The following is a 15887-nucleotide window of genomic DNA, read 5'->3' on the forward strand; positions in this document are numbered from 1 at the left end:
GTGTGTCTACACTGCAGCTGAGAGCGAGCCTCCCCACCCAGGTAGACAGACTTGCACTAGTGGGGCTCAAACTAGTGCTCTAAAAATAGCCCACCCCACTCCCTAATTTTGAGAGCCTGAGCTGTAACATTCATATTAGTCTTTTAAGCACTCTGGTTCAAATCCGCTGACACGAATCTGTCTACCTGTGTTGGGAGGCCTGCTCCCAGCTGCAGTGCAGACATACCCTAGAAGGCCCAGGTGTTTCTTTGACTAATTAACTACTGCTCAACTATTTATCCAATTAAATGTCCACCAGGCTTATTCTTCTTAGTAGAGCCTGTCACAAGGAGACTGGGCGCCTGACTCCTCAGAGGGCCAGCCCCCATGACAGGAGTCAGTTCGAAAGCTGCATTAGCTCAGTGGACATTGTTCACATTTATTTTCAAAGTAGGAGCACTGATCCTGAAGCAATATTCCTTTATTATACAATGACTTTATTGCTGTTAACTGATGTATCCGTAATCATTTTCTCTGGTGGATGTTGGCGCAGCAGAGGACAGTGGCTTACTGTTGAATAACCACATTCTGACTGGCTTTGAGAACAGGTTGAATTCTTGGAAGAATATTTGAAGGAAGTGAATTCTGAATTTATACTTGAAAATACTTGCACTGGAGACACGGTTTTGAGCTAACCTGGTGGCTGAACTTTGTCCTTACCCATAACTATTTTACATTTGGGGACAATGTATACCTTCAGATCAGCGGCACTGCTATGGGTACCCGCATGGCCCCACAGTATGCCAACATTTTTATGGCTGACTTAGAACAACGCTTCCTCAGCTCTCGTCCCCTAACGCCCCTACTCTACTTGCGCTATATTGATGACATCTTCATCATCTGGACCCATGGAAAAGAAGCCCTTGAGGAATTCCACCATGATTTCAACAATTTCCATCCCACCATCAACCTCAGCCTGGTCCAGTCCACACAAGAGATCCACTTCCTGGACACTACAGTGCTAATAAACAATGGTCACATAAACACCACCCTATACCGGAAACCTACTGACCGCTATTCCTACCTACATGCCTCCAGCTTTCACCCTGACCACACCACACGATCCATCGTCTACAGCCAAGCTCTGCGATATAACCGCATTTGCTCCAACCCCTCAGACAGAGACAAAAACCTACAAGATCTCTATCAAGCATTCTTACAACTACAATACCCACCTGCGGAAGTAAAGAAACAGATTGGTAGAGCCAGAAGAGTTCCCAGAAGTCACCTACTACAGGACAGGCCTAACAAAGAAAATAACAGAACGCCACTAGCCGTCACCTTCAGCCCCCAACTAAAACCCCTCCAACGCATTATTAAGGATCTACAACCTATCCTGAAGGATGACCCAACACTCTCACAAATCTTGGGAGACAGGCCAGTCCTTGCCTACAGACAGCCCCCCAACCTGAAGCAAATACTCACCAGCAACCACATACCACACAACAGAACCACTAACTCAGGAACCTATCCTTGCAACAAAGCCCGTTGCCAACTGTGCCCACATATCTATTCAGGGGACACCATCACAGGGCCTAACAACATCAGCCAAACTATCAGAGGCTCGTTCACCTGCACATCCACCAATGTGATATATGCCATCATGTGCCAGCAATGCCCCTCTGCCATGTACATTGGTCAAATTGGACAGTCTCTACGTAAAAGAATAAATGGACACAAATCAGATGTCAAGAATTATAACATTCATAAACCAGTCAGAGAAGACTTCAATCTCTCTGGTCACGCGATTACAGACATGAAAGTTGTGATATTACAACAAAAAAACTTCAAATCCAGACTCCAGGGAGAAACTGTTGAATTAGAATTCATTTGCAAATTGGATACAATTAACTTAGGCTTGAATAGAGACTGGGAGTGGCTAAGTCATTATGCAAGGTAACCTATTTCCCCTTGTTTTTTCCTACCCCCCCCCCCAAGACGTTATTGTTAAACCCTGGATTTGTGCTGGAAATGGCCCACCTTGATTATCATACACATTGTAAGGAGAGTGGTCACTTTAGATAAGCTATTACCAGCAGGAGTGTGGGGTGGGGGGAGGTATTTTTTCATGCTTTGTGTGTATAAAAAGATCTTCTACACTTTCCACAGTATGCATCCGATGAAGTGAGCTGTAGCTCACGAAAGCTTATGCTCAAATAAATTGGTTAGTCTCTAAGGTGCCACAAGTACTCCTTTTCTTTTTGCGAATACAGACTAACACGGCTGTTACTCTGAAACCACTGGTTCTGAGAGTTACACTCATCCAGTTGGAGAACAGTAACACACATGTGACTTTTTTGGCCAATTACACCATCACAATTCAGAATCTGAATACTGTCAACAAACTTCTCATGAATGAACTAAAGACCAAGAATTATTTGCAGAAAGTGTATGATGATTTATTTCAGGTAGCAAATTGACATAATTGTAAGATGTTCTCCAGGCAATTCACTAGCAGAAAAAATGACAAAAAAATCATGAAGTAAAATATTCACTAAGAATTATTAGCCCAACTCTAAAGGGATTTCTTTTTCTGTAAGAGAGTCAGGGATGAAGTTAGCCTTGGGCAAGACTTATGTCTATATCTGTGAAACAGAAATAGGAGAAGGCTTGGGAAAAAGAATAGAGTCCTTAAACCAGTACTCTTCAGTGATTTTCATTTTCTACGAAGTGTAAAAGAAAAAAGAAAAAGCTGGAGCAGGGACAGCAAAGTTAAACTTGAGGCCCTGATCAACACACTGAATGTTTATTTTTTTTAAAAAAAGTTAGCCCCTGAAAGAAGAATAATAATACTTAGCCCTTGGAACTTTCATCTAAGAATGATAAAAATTGCTTTACAAACATTGATGAAATTAGCTTTTTAACAATCCTGTGAGATGGACAGGCATTAAAGGGCCCTTTTCAGTAAATTTTGTGGTCAAATGAACAGTTTAATGCATCTCTTGTGTATGCGTGGGAGAAAAAGAATATTCACAAACCAATGTGGGAGAGTGGTTGAAAGAGAGAAGTCTTGAGCACAGAGAAGACATTGAGAAATGATAACTTTTGTGTTTTACTTATTGCCAGCCAAACCAATTTATATGAAATTAATAAGGTAAGAAACTGCTTAAGGGCTGCTATGGCTTGATATTCTCATAAGTGGAAAATTAAAAACAAACAGCAGTGGCCTTCGTTGAAAAGGTTAACAAAACATAATATTAATTCTTGCTGTAATGTAATTTCCTTCGATGTGAAAATGCTTTTTTAATTCCTGTCACAGGTAAAGATGGGGCCTGAACTAATACTTCAGGTCTGACTGCCCCTGAACTTTGGAGAAGCTAGGATTCAACATTTGCAACATTATAGCAAGCTGAACACAAAGCTTGTATTGGAATTTAGTGAAAATTCAGAACCCTGTCTGGATCCAAATGGAGATGTTTGCGCTTATCTCTAGCTCTGGGTCTAATATTAGAATTTCTAGCCAAAGGGCTTGTCTGCACAGTGCATTAGTCCATACCAGAGGGGTGCAAATTCTAGTGTACGCTATCATGTTGTGCACTAATTAGTCTGAGTGGATCCTTCTGGCATGCACTAAAAGTTCCCTACTGTGCACTAATATAGTCCAGTACTACATTAACTCTCACTAAGAAACTTTTAGTGTGTGCCAACAAGATCCATATGGGCCAGTTAGTATGTAACATGCTAATGCACGCACGCTAGAATTGACACCCTTCTGGTGCAAACTAATGCATTATGTACACAAACTCTTAACAGACAGTTAAATGTGTGTTAGACTTTTCCCCTATTGGCTAACCTGGTTTTTTTTACATGTTCCCTCTCTGCTATGTTGATTCTAGTATTTGAACTGAATAGACAGTCTACAGAGTATTATTATTGTATATTCAAGCTAACTTGGCATTTATTGGCAGAACTTGCTGCAGTCTGTTAAACAGTTGACCATTAATTCTCAAATCACCTATCTGATCAGTATCACAGACCAAGAGTAGGTCTGGGCATGTTGTTCATTTTGGACTCTGCTGTTGGTTCCTATTGCAAGTCATTCTTCCATCTAGTCTTTGGCATTGAGGGTAACTAACTAGTGGAACAGTTTAGCAAAGGTTGTGGTGGATTCTCCATCACTGACTATTTTAAAATCAAGATTGGATGTTTTCCTAAAAGCTCTGCTCTAGGAATTATTTTGAGGATGTTCTATGGCCTGTGTTATACAGGAGGTCAGGCTAGATGATCACAATGGTTCTTTCTGTCTTGAAATCTATGAGTCTATTAAATTAAAGTTCAGCTGAGCTGCAGCCATTAGTTTTATTTCGAAGACTTACATAAAAAAAGCAGCAAGGAACAAACACCAACTTCAAAGTGAATGGAAGAGCATTTAGGAGGGTGTTTTTTGGTCTCCCTTAGTCATAAGGTCAGCATAACTCAGGACGTGATATTAACCCATTATTGTGCACTGGTTTGACTGTCTTTGGAGACACCAAATCACACAGCTTGTCATATTGTTAGGCCTAGTCCACACTATGAGTGTAAACCTGCTAGCAAGTGTGTTAAAAATGGTTATGGCTACTCCCAGTGTTCAGAAACTGACTCACCTTTCCAGACAACTGTAACCCTTTCAGGAATCTGATTTGTCTTCCATATCCCCAAGTGAGACCTCACTTAAAACCTACTTGCTTACAAAATCAGACATAAAAATACAAGTGTCACAGCACAATATTACTGAAAAATTGCTTACTTTCTCATTTTTACCATATCATTACAAAATAGATCAATTGGAATATAAATATTGTACTTACATTTCAGTGTATAGTATATACAGCAGTATAGACAAGTCATTGTCTGTATGAAATTTTAGTTTGTACTGACTTTGCTAGTGTTTTTTATGTAGCCTGTTGTAAAACTAGGCAAATATCTAGGTGAATGGATGTACCTCGTGGAAGACCTCTGCGTACCCCTGGTTGTGAACCACTGAAATAGAGCAACTGATGTACTGCAAGATTTTTTCAAAATTTAAACGAATAAAATGATTAATGATTAAATACCCTCTGGTTTGTTTGAAGGCTATTTCATTATTTTTGACCAGTTTGTGACTAAATGTTCACATCATTGGTCACAGATTATTTTGGGGGCATTTTTTTGGTGGTGGACAAGAACTAGTTAAGAGCCACTGTTTCGGAGTACTCTCCCACATAGCACAGCTGTACTGGAGACCGGAACAAACTATCCAATTTGAGGGGCTCTGTCTCCCCCTCCCCCAACCTTCCTTTCGATATACAGTCAGTGTTCTTTTAGAAAAGTGCACTTATCTGTACACATCAAGTTTCTCACACACTAATTTGCACAGGTTTCAGAGTAGCAGCCGTGTTAGTCTGTATCCGCAAAAAGAACAGGAGGACTTGTGGCACCTTAGAGACTAACATATTTATTAGAGCATAAGCTTTCGTGAGCTACAGTTCACTTCATAGATTCATAGATACTAAGGTCAGAAGGTACCATTATGATCTAGTCCGACCTCCTGCACAGTGCAGGCCACAGAACCGTAGCCACCCACTCCTGCGAAAAATCTCTCACCTATGTCTGAGCTATTGAAGTCCTCAAATCATGGTTTAAAGACTTCAAGGAGCAGAGAATCCTCCAGCAAGTGACCTGTGCCCCATGCTACAGAGAAAGGCGAAAAACCTCCAGGGCCTCTTCCAATCTGCCCTGGAGGAAAATTCCTTCCCGACCCCAAATATGGCGATCAGCTAACCCCTGAGCATATGGGCAAAATTCACTAGCTAGATACTACAGAAAATTCTTTCCTGGGTAACTCAGATCCCACCCCATTTAACATCCCATCACAGGCCATTAGGCCTATTTACTATGAATATTTAAAGATCATCAGATGCATAGAATGGAACATATAGTAATGTACAGCACTTTAATATGGTAGTGCTGTATAGACAAATCAGTAAAGTAGGAAAGGCTAAACAGACTAGGTAGCGCTGGCTGAAAATCATGCCTAGTGTGGATGGCTGGTTATTCTACTGATTCAGTAGCTCTCTGATGCAGTATCCCCAGACAGAGAACTTATAGAGGACCAGTGTGTTTTAAAGTTGCCTTTCCTTGGAAGAATCTCTCCAGACAGATCCAACAGACAAGCTGGATTGTCGGCTGAAGGATTAGTAAGGATGCCCGACCCTTTCTATTATAAGCCCCTGTTTTCAGAGTTGATAACTTTGCCAAATTTTAATTGTTTGACTGAAATTATCCATGTCAGGTGCCTGCCTCAAGCTGAATGGTTCAGCCATTTCTGAGAATGAGGATAGGGAGAAATATGTTGTTTTGCTATGTTAAAAAAAAAATCTGCTAACTTTTTCTTTGAGAAGCTCTAGGTGCTCACACTGCCTTAGAACGGAGTGTCTTGGAGCCAGGGCTGGCTCTAGGATTTTTGCCGCCCCAAGCAAAAAAATTTTTGGCCACCCACACTTTTTTTCGTGCCCACCCGCCCCTGGCTCCGCCCCAACTCCGCCCCTTCCCTAAATCCCCGGCCCCACCTCCTCCCCCAGGCATGCCGCATTTCCCCCCCTCCAGTGCTTCCTACGGCTCCCCCTGTGCAACCCCCCGCTCTAGCTCACCTCCATTCCGCCTGCTCCTCTGAACAGGCCGCCATTCTGTGTCTCCCCTTTCCCTCTCAGGCAAGGGAGAGGCAGCGTGTTCAGGGGAGCAGGCGGAGTGGAGGTGAGCGGGGGGGAGTGCAGGAAGTAATGGGGGGCTAGAGGAACTCCACCCCAGCTCACCTCCACTCCACCACTGCTGCCTCCCCCGAGCGCGCCGCTGCTTGGCTTCTCCTCCCTCCCTCCCAGGCTTGCCGCGTGTGAAACAGCTGTTTTGCACACAGCAAGCCTGGGAGGGAGGGGGGAGAAGTGGAGCGGCGGGGGCACATTTCTAGGGGCGGTATTCTGGCGCCAGAATGCCGCCCCTACAAGTGTGCCATCCCAAGCACCTGCTTGTTTTGCTGGTGCCTAGAGCCTGCCCTGCTTGGAGCAGGGACTTCAAATTTGGCAGGGGTTGGCCTTTGGGTCAGAGGTATGCCTTAGGTTGTCCTTGTGAAAATCCACTCAAATCTGGCCAAGAAGCCAGGGGGATGACTGGGAGCTGGGGAACAGGGGAAAGACATATCAGATGAAGAGCCAGGAAGTGGGAATGTATAGGCAAGAAGAGTGAGACGGGGGCATGGAGTCAGGGTTAGGGAAGAGACAGGACTGGAACAGGTTGCAGGGGATGAAGCAGAAGGGGCCAAGCTTAGGGGGAACTGGTAGAAGGATCTGTTCCCACTAGAGTATGCTGCCCTGCAGAGCCTGGAATGGAACCCAAGACTTCTGAGTCTCACAATTCCTCTGCTGTCAGCAAAATGTGTGTCTTATCCCCCTCTAGTGTTGGCCCATACAGAGGATGACAACCTACTACTGCTATCAGTTACTCCATTAGCTCAAGTGGCAAGAGGTGTGGGCAGTGGATTTAAAGGTTCCAGTCCTCCTAATAACCCATGTGGACGTTAATCTGATGCCACATGCTGGAATTCTTTTTTCAGTTTGCTTTTTTAAAAATCAAGAAGTTACACATAAAAAACCGAGTTAGAAAATGCACAGGTTGCCTGTGCAGCCTTAATTTGCCCCCCTTGTGTGTGTGCACATTACGAGTCTTTAATTTCATGATCACATACTAATTTTTCTACAAGCAACCTTGATTGTGGCATTTGCTAACTTTTGAGTGCTTGATTTTGCAACCTGAACGTTCTTTTATTGTAGTTTTTATGATAAAGATCATATTAATGTTAAGAATGATATTAATATGCTGTATCAGTGTATAATGTGGTGTCTACAAGTCAGGTATAAAAAGTCTGTTTATAAAATAGTTTGAAATTTATCCATGTTTTAGGAAGTAAAGAAGTGCTGGGTTTCAAGAAGGAATATACTATATGTAACCCTTCGGTCCGGTGGAGCTGGTAGCAACCAGGGCTGGATTCAATATCTAGGGGTTCTTTTTCAACAATACAAAACAGAACCAGCTCAAGCCCTCCCGCCCCAGTAACCTGGGAAAATTATACAACACCCTTGGGTGCCTCTGAGAGGCAATACTTCCCCTCTCGCAAGTACACAGTCTGAGTATAGAAAAGAAACTTTTAATGAAAGGAGGGAAGACTCCTGCCATTAATTAGGGAAAATGCCACAAGCAGGATTAATAATCATAAAATTGAGCAGGACACCCACCCCAGAGCACGTGGGGCAATGCCTTCTGCCTCATAGTGCTTGAATTTTACGACCAAAAGTTCCTTTTCTGTGCCCCTGTGCTCCCTCACCATACCCCACTCACAGTGGTTGTCTTAGGTCAGTGAGGACCCAGAATTCAGAGGTGCATCTGTGCAAGGCTTTTCCATGTCCACCTTTGGTATTACTTTTTTCTTAATTTCTTCTGCAAATAGAGAACTACTGCCTTTGGGTTGTGGGAAATTCTGACTGGTCTCATTTCCCTGATATATAAGTAGCCAGTATATAATAGCACAGAGAAGAAGGAATTGAAGCAGAATGGCATAGTTTACAGCACTTTATGATGGTAACTGTGATGGGGTGGGAGTCCCTGTCCAGTGTGGGGTGAGTCCACACCATCCCTTGAATGCCTGTTTCTTCAGGGTAGGACACTCAATGGACTTACATTGATAAGATTGTCCTGCATCACAGGGTAATAAGGCCTAATGGTCAGAGTCAGTGGCGAATCGCTGGTTCACGGGGTTGAGGCCTAGCGGCCTGAGTCAATAGTGGTTCCCCAGTTTGCAGGGTACCCGGGCCTAGCGGCTGGAGTTTCTGAGGCTTCCCTGGGCAGCAGGGTAGGCAGGCCTGGTGGCCGGAGTCAATGAGGCATCCCTGATTCACAGGGTAGTGGGCTGCCCCTGGGGGAGGGTAGTGCCCTACGGTAGGGGGACCTGGGCTCTCCCTATTCCACTGGGTTCCAGCCCAGGCCCTAGTAATGGCAGAGGGTTCCACCACTGAAGTCAGTGGGGATCCAACCGCAACACACTGCCTATATCTGGGACTATGGCTAGTCCCCCCTGGGCTGCTTCCTACCATGGTTCTGGTGGCAGTAGTTGAGGCATCTTTGTGTTGCTCGGCTGGGGCTGTTCCCGGAGTCTACAACCCATTCTAGGTATCAGCGGATGCCTGGGCGTCAGCTGGGGCCTCAGCGCTTTGGGCTTCTGCGGGGTAGGTTGATAGCTGCTCCCTGGCGAGAGCCTGAACGCTACATTGTTCCCCTCCAGCAGTCAGCCCCAACTGAACTGGACTGCCTTTATACAGCCACTGCACCTGGCGCTTGCCCAGTAGGGCCATGGGGGCGTGGATTCCTCAGCCACCAAGGAAGAGTTAACCCCTTCCTGTCCAGTGCCAGGTGAGTACACCCCCTCACAGTAACATATTAAGAAAGTTCTTGATTCCAGTGAGTGAAACACTGTAACATGCATTTTGCCCTTGTTTTTCTTACATGTATAGAAGGCTTACAGGGACGTCTAACTACAAGTTTTACTGCAAGCAAGTTTCATGTTTTCCCTTTGTTGAAGCAGAATGTGGAGTTATCCAGTAAGTGGCAGCAAATGAGTCTATCTCTCCAGTGAATGAAGCAGAGTACTCAAATTCACTATGTGATTCTATCTAGTGGGAAATGAAAATAGCAGCTGTAAGTATTGTGTATTTGCTAACACAGAACATGCATCTAACTTCCTGTTGCGATAGTAGCCTCTCAAGGGTACAATCATGTACCAGGAAACAACACCCTTCAAAAGATGCTTTAGCAACACTTCGATTCCACATATTTCTTTGATCCCATTCAGCCTGGGTTTAGAGCTTGTGATGGGTTCCCCCTGGGGTACCACTTGGAACTGAGGTACCACTGAGTCCCTGACCCACCAGCCTGGGCTCCCTCTCACCTTGTACTGCTGTGACAAGCTGCAAAGCTCACCAGCCTGCACTTTCACCAGCATTCATACAGTTACACGCAGGCTCTCTAACCACCAGCTTTCCAGCCTGGGACCCCAAAGCAGCACCATCCTGCCCTGGTCAAATCTGGCCAGTATACAGGTTTAATGCCCAGTCCGCCTCTCCCTCAATGTGAAGAGAACAATGCACACTTGTGGTAACCAAGCAGAGATCTTCCACAAGCACTCCAGTCAAAGCTCACTGGTTTAGACTAAAACATAAAATAAGTTTATTAACTACAAAAGGATAGATTTTAAGTGATAGCAAACAGATCAAAGCAGATTACCTAGTAAATAAAAACTGAAAACACACTTAACACACTAGAAAGGTAGGATATGAATTAGCAAATTCCCACCGAGTGATAAAGAGGCTGGCAGATATTTAAGGCACAAGCTTAAGTTTACGTTTCCCAGGTTTTCATACACAGACTAGAAATCCCTCTAGCCTGGGACCATCACTTCCCACAGTTCAGTCTCTGTTCCTCAGGTGTTTCCAGGTGCGTTGTTGGGAGAGTGAGGTCCCACATTATGTCATTTCCCCCCTTTTATATCTTCTTCCCACTTGCTGGAAAGCTCTTTTGCTGTGACCTGGGTCAAACAGTTCCCATTGTGTAGTGCTATCTCTGAGAAGTTTCTATTGTACACAGTTCCTGGGGTAATCCCTGTGCTTGGGTGCATTTCCTCAACAAGTCATTAACATCATTTGGCCTTTTTACTGTTGTACCTGAAAGGCTGCTTGTGGGTGTTTTCAACCTCACAACATGCTTCAGTAACACACACATAGCCAAACTTCATAATTTCACATACGACAACAGCACATACAATCCAACAAGATATCAATGTCTAGCCAATCAAGACTTTCAGAATGATACCTTACAAGGCCTACTTTGTGCAAAACATATCCTAATTACATGACAGTGGTGAATACAGAGCTGTACGGGGAATTGAGACTGCATAGATAGGAATGATTTCTAGCAATGGACAAAATAAAGAGTCCATACTAATTCTGTTAAATATATTAGCAGCAGTTTAGACCATTAGAAATAGTTTATACTATTATATGCCAGTTTTCCAAATCCAAATTCTGATTGGTCTGTTAGGCCTTTTTCATATCTCAGATGCGCTGTTAAAGGAGCTCATTACTGAAAAACAAATAATCAAATAATATACAAATAAGCTTTGTACAAATTATGTTGATTGGTTGGGAAGGAAAGTAAATGGTAGGGGTGAATGATTAGGAGGAGAGAAAGTGATAGTTTAACCACAGAGAGCCAACTTACCCTTTCAGTACCATTTGGAGGACTTCCAGGTACTTTTAACTATATTGTAAAAACTAAACTGATTGATATTCTCTCTTTAGTATTTTTAAAAGAAAGGGAATTGAAAACAGAAAACACTGAAATTGGGTTTTTGGCCACAAACTATTGCTGAAATAGCAGCTGAGCTTCTGAGGGCTGAGGAGGGTGGAAAGGAATCGCGAAAGGTGTTTAAAAAAGAGGGGGGAAATGAATACATTAGAATAATAGCAGAAATGTGTTTCTAATCATTTTCTATTAGCCTTCTGCTAGGGACTCTTTTTCAGAGTGGAAGGAGGCATTAAATATCTCTGTCCCCATTTTGTTTTTTGAAAAAAGGTAGCAAGCCTTAGTTTAATAGCAATAAGCCATGCCAGGGTGTGCATGAGGCTACTGGTTCATTTCATGGGTGGCTGAACACTTTCAAGGAATGCAGTAATAGCCTACAAATGTGTGCCATGCTGTTTTTATTTGCTATAGTGACTCACCTGTTTGATCTTGCAGCAATGGAGAGTGAGTTTTTGTTCTTTCCTGTCTTTCAAAGAGGTCCAGGAGGCCTATAGAGTCATCAGTGGTTCTTTGTTGTCACCCCTCCTAGTTGATGTACACAGTAAGCCAATAGAGGAAATGAAAGACATTTGAAGCTGTATCATCACCAATATATTGAAGGTACTCAGCTTGGCATTGCCTTGCCAATATATAGTTTCACTATTCCTGTAATAAGTGACTTAATTTAAAACAGGCCACATGCTTTATTTTTAGAGTTCTAGAGCTAAATTTACAGCTGGATATAAATGAAAGGGGGAGCAGGAGGGAAGAGGCCAGAAGGGAATTGGCAACAACTCCCAAATGATAGGGTCACTCTTTGTGGCCCTGCCCCCAGTGTAGATTAGAGCAGCCTTGGAGCAGCTCTAAACTATGCCAGTTGGCTAGGGCTCCCAAGAGGCCACCAATTAACCAAGGGAGCAGCATGCTCTGGGTACACTCCCTCACCAACCTTCTCTTCCCCTAAAACACCTCTTGCACTTAGAACTAGGAGAGGGTGTGACTGAATGCACCCTGTATTCACTCCCTTCATACTATTATAATAATATTCCTACAAAATATACCTTGTGAGGTATCATCTGAAAACTAATAACTCACTGGTCAATAATATCATGGTGAAATGTATGTAGCAACATTCTGTGTAAAGTTATGAATACTCCATGTATGATGATGTTAGCACATGTTCAAACCCACATAGCCCTGACTAGGCAGAAATTGGTAAACAGATCTGTCCTAAACAAACAATGTGTGTTTACTTTAATTTACATATAAGTAGTAAACAGGATCCTTGGGACAGCAAGAGGGGGTAAACCTGTTTCTCAAAGACAAAGGACAGTCTGATGCCTCTAGCTAAGTGCCATCAAAGTTGAATGGGAATCACAGGTCAGGTAGCCATTCTTTGGGAATGAAGGGGGTCACAAACCAATCAATCTGCATTTAGCAAGAAGCAATATGGAACCCCTTTCACCACGAGACTCCATGTCTCTGTCCTCAGAGTGGGAAGAAACTTTCCTAGGGGTAACCCTCAGGAAAATACATTTCAAACGGTGACTAGACTGTGAAAGTGAGGGGCAAACACACGCCAGCTTCTCTCTCTCACCTAAGAAGAGAGAGGAACCAGCCTTTTGACTTTGGGAGGGATCCTGACATGAAAATTTGGTCAGCCATATTGCTGGGAACCTGTGGTCAGGATTTTACCTTGAACCAAGTCTAGCTTGTTAAATGTTAACTACTAGATAGCATTTTATTTTTATTTCTCTTGTAACCATTTCTGACTTTATTACCTTATACCTGTAAAAAGAAAAGGAGTACTTATGGCACCTTAGAGACTAACCAATTTATTGGAGCATAAGCTTTTGTGAAGTGAGCTGTAGCTCACGAAAGATTATGCTCAAATAAATTGGTTAGTCTCTAAGGTGCCACAAGTACTCCTTTTCTTTTTGCGAATACAGACTAACACGGTTGTTACTCTGAAACCTGTCCTTATACCTGTAGTCACTTAAAACCTAACTCTTTGTAGTTAAATAAACTTGTTTTATTTTTTAATCAAAGCAAATCCAGTGTTGTGTTTAAACTGAACTGTTTGGTAACATCAGTAAAAGTAGCAAGCTGTTGTATACGGGGGCAACGGACCTCAATATCTGAACTGTCCAGGAGAGGGCTGGACGGTACAGAAAACACTTTTTGGGGGCAAATCCAGGACTGGGAGTGTGTTGGGATCACCCTGCAGGTAGTAACCAAGACTGCTGGAAGCCAGAGTGTGGCTGGTGTGTTACTGACAGGCTGCTGTGGTCAGAATTGCTGGACCAGTGTTGTGGCTATACAAAGGCACTCAGGGTGTGACCTGCATGCTGTGAGGCTGTCTGTGAGGAGCCCACGTTGGGAGCTACAGCAGCAAAGCATTGTGAAGCACCCAGGTTGCAAGGCAGAGGTGACAGAGCCCCTCACTGGTCTGGATTGCACCCTGAAATGGGACACAGAGAGTATAACGTGGGAGGGGGGTGCTATGCTAGCTTGATGTCTGCTGGGGACTCTATGTCAGGGGAACCCCGAATATGGAAAATACATGGCTCTATGATCCCTTTGTATCTCTGGAGTGGAGCAAAGGGAGCAGAGCAGGTTGGTGAATCTGGGCCCCATTTCATATTCTACATATATTACATTAAGATCACTGTCTGAGCCTGTAAGCAGCTGTGCCAAAAAAGAGGAAAAGAATCTTTAAAATTAACAAGCCATATTGTGATAGCTACAAGGCAGTGTTAAATCTTTTCTTCAGTACTTCTACTGCACTGCAGCTTTTTATGATACAGCAACATATTTTCTCTTATTATGAATTCTGGGGATAAGCAGAAGAAAAACGAGAAAATTATCCAAGCATATACGCTGAGATGGAATCATAATTCACGATTTGGCCACTGCTCCATGCGTTCATGGTGTTGCGAAGGCACTCCTGGGACTTTATGAAGTCATATGTTCTGTAAAGAGCTAGAGCATTTCTGAAGAACATTCAAGGAGAAGCACTGTAATGTAGGTCGATTTGTGCTGCAATTTCCTGGAAACTAAACAAAAACAGCACTGTTAATTTACACACTATTTCCAGAATGCCCTGGTTACAAGGGTGCTGAATGGGGAAACTTGCAATGCACTTAGTTTTAATTCCATAGCATTAGGTAGTGACAGGACCCTTCTGGTAAACAGTGGAGAGTGTGTGTGGTTTTTTTAAATGACAGAACTCTATTACTGGGGGCTGAATTATTGTCAGACAGAGGTAGGTAATTCTTTAGAGACTGTGTGACCCACCTGATATGGGTATGGGACCAGGAGGCAGAAAACCGTGGTTCTGTTCCCAGATTTGGCACTGATTTACTTTTGGACCAGTCACTTAAATTCCTCGTTAAATTCCTCGTTAAATTCCTCAGTTGCCTTATCTGTAAAATGGGGATAAAGATACCAATTATTGTGACCTGCCTTGAGTCCAATAGCTGAAAAGTGCTAAATGAGTATTACTGGAAATGCTTTTGATTTGAAATGCTTCCCACTCCCCACCCAAATTAGTTTCAAATACCTATTTTTAAAAAGTCATTTCACTCCACAAAGAGACATTTAGAAACATGTCTCAGAGCATTGTACACTGCTGTGCTTAGGGTAATAACATTTCAGATTCCAGAGGAACAACAACTGCTTTAGTGAGAAAGATTAATTCAAACTCTGTGACTAAAGCCAGGTCTCATCTTTGCTTCCCAGGGCATTCCAACCCCAATAACTGATAACATACTCAACCAGTGAAACATAAGATTGGTTCTGATGACATGTTTCCTTCTCATTCACTGAGCATACCCTGAGAATACAGGACATTTAGCTAGCAACTGCTGAGAGATGATTGACCCCTTTCATGGGCATCACATGCTCATCACACACCTCCCACCAGACTTACGAGATTTTCCCCAGCAACCATATAAGCCCTTCCTTTTCCTCTGAATTCTGCACTTTTTCTTTATAGTCATAGTGCTGTAGTGGTAATTTTAGAATAGCTATATTTTGTACCTCATGTTCAGTACACCACAAGTGACTAGCAAATCACACCTAATTTTGAGGGAGTGGGAGAACTATTGTGGGGCAAGGCAATTTCTCTACTGTCCATTTATGTAGCATATTGAGAGACTGGACTGTATGTCATTTATTCATTTCCCCCGGAGTTATAGGCTGTCATGCAATGATAAGATACCTGCTTTCAAAACTAAAAATCTTTGCACATCCAGGGGGTCCTTTTCAGTGCTCCTCCTGCACTGTTGCCCACATGCTCCCCTTCTCTCTACTAATTTTCAGGTAACTTACAAAAGTCAGCTCCCTCCCAGCCAGAGAATGATAATGACTCACATTTATAAACAGGGCCAGTTCAGACTAATCTTACCACCAGCTGTAGTCTGCCTGCATCTGCAAGGCCACAATTAATTCAGCGAATGACCTTTCTCCCCATGCTCCAAACACCTACACCATGCAAACCGTTG

The 15887-nt window shown here is 43.2% G+C and overlaps 1 long non-coding RNA gene across 1 annotated transcript; it reads right to left on the reverse strand.

Annotated features, from left to right (window-relative positions):
- Positions 1-14224: 14224 nt before the first annotated feature.
- LOC311517168 lies at positions 14225-15887 on the reverse strand. The gene is made up of 3 exons (XR_014710621.1): positions 15791-15887; positions 14680-14807; positions 14225-14438 (listed from the first exon to the last, which is right to left on the reverse strand). It is a non-coding gene; the product is annotated as an uncharacterized lncRNA (long non-coding RNA).

Source organism: Lepidochelys olivacea (assembly GCF_965140295.1).
Source record: "Lepidochelys olivacea isolate rLepOli2 genome assembly, chromosome: 2".
NCBI lineage: Eukaryota > Metazoa > Chordata > Testudines > Cheloniidae > Lepidochelys > Lepidochelys olivacea.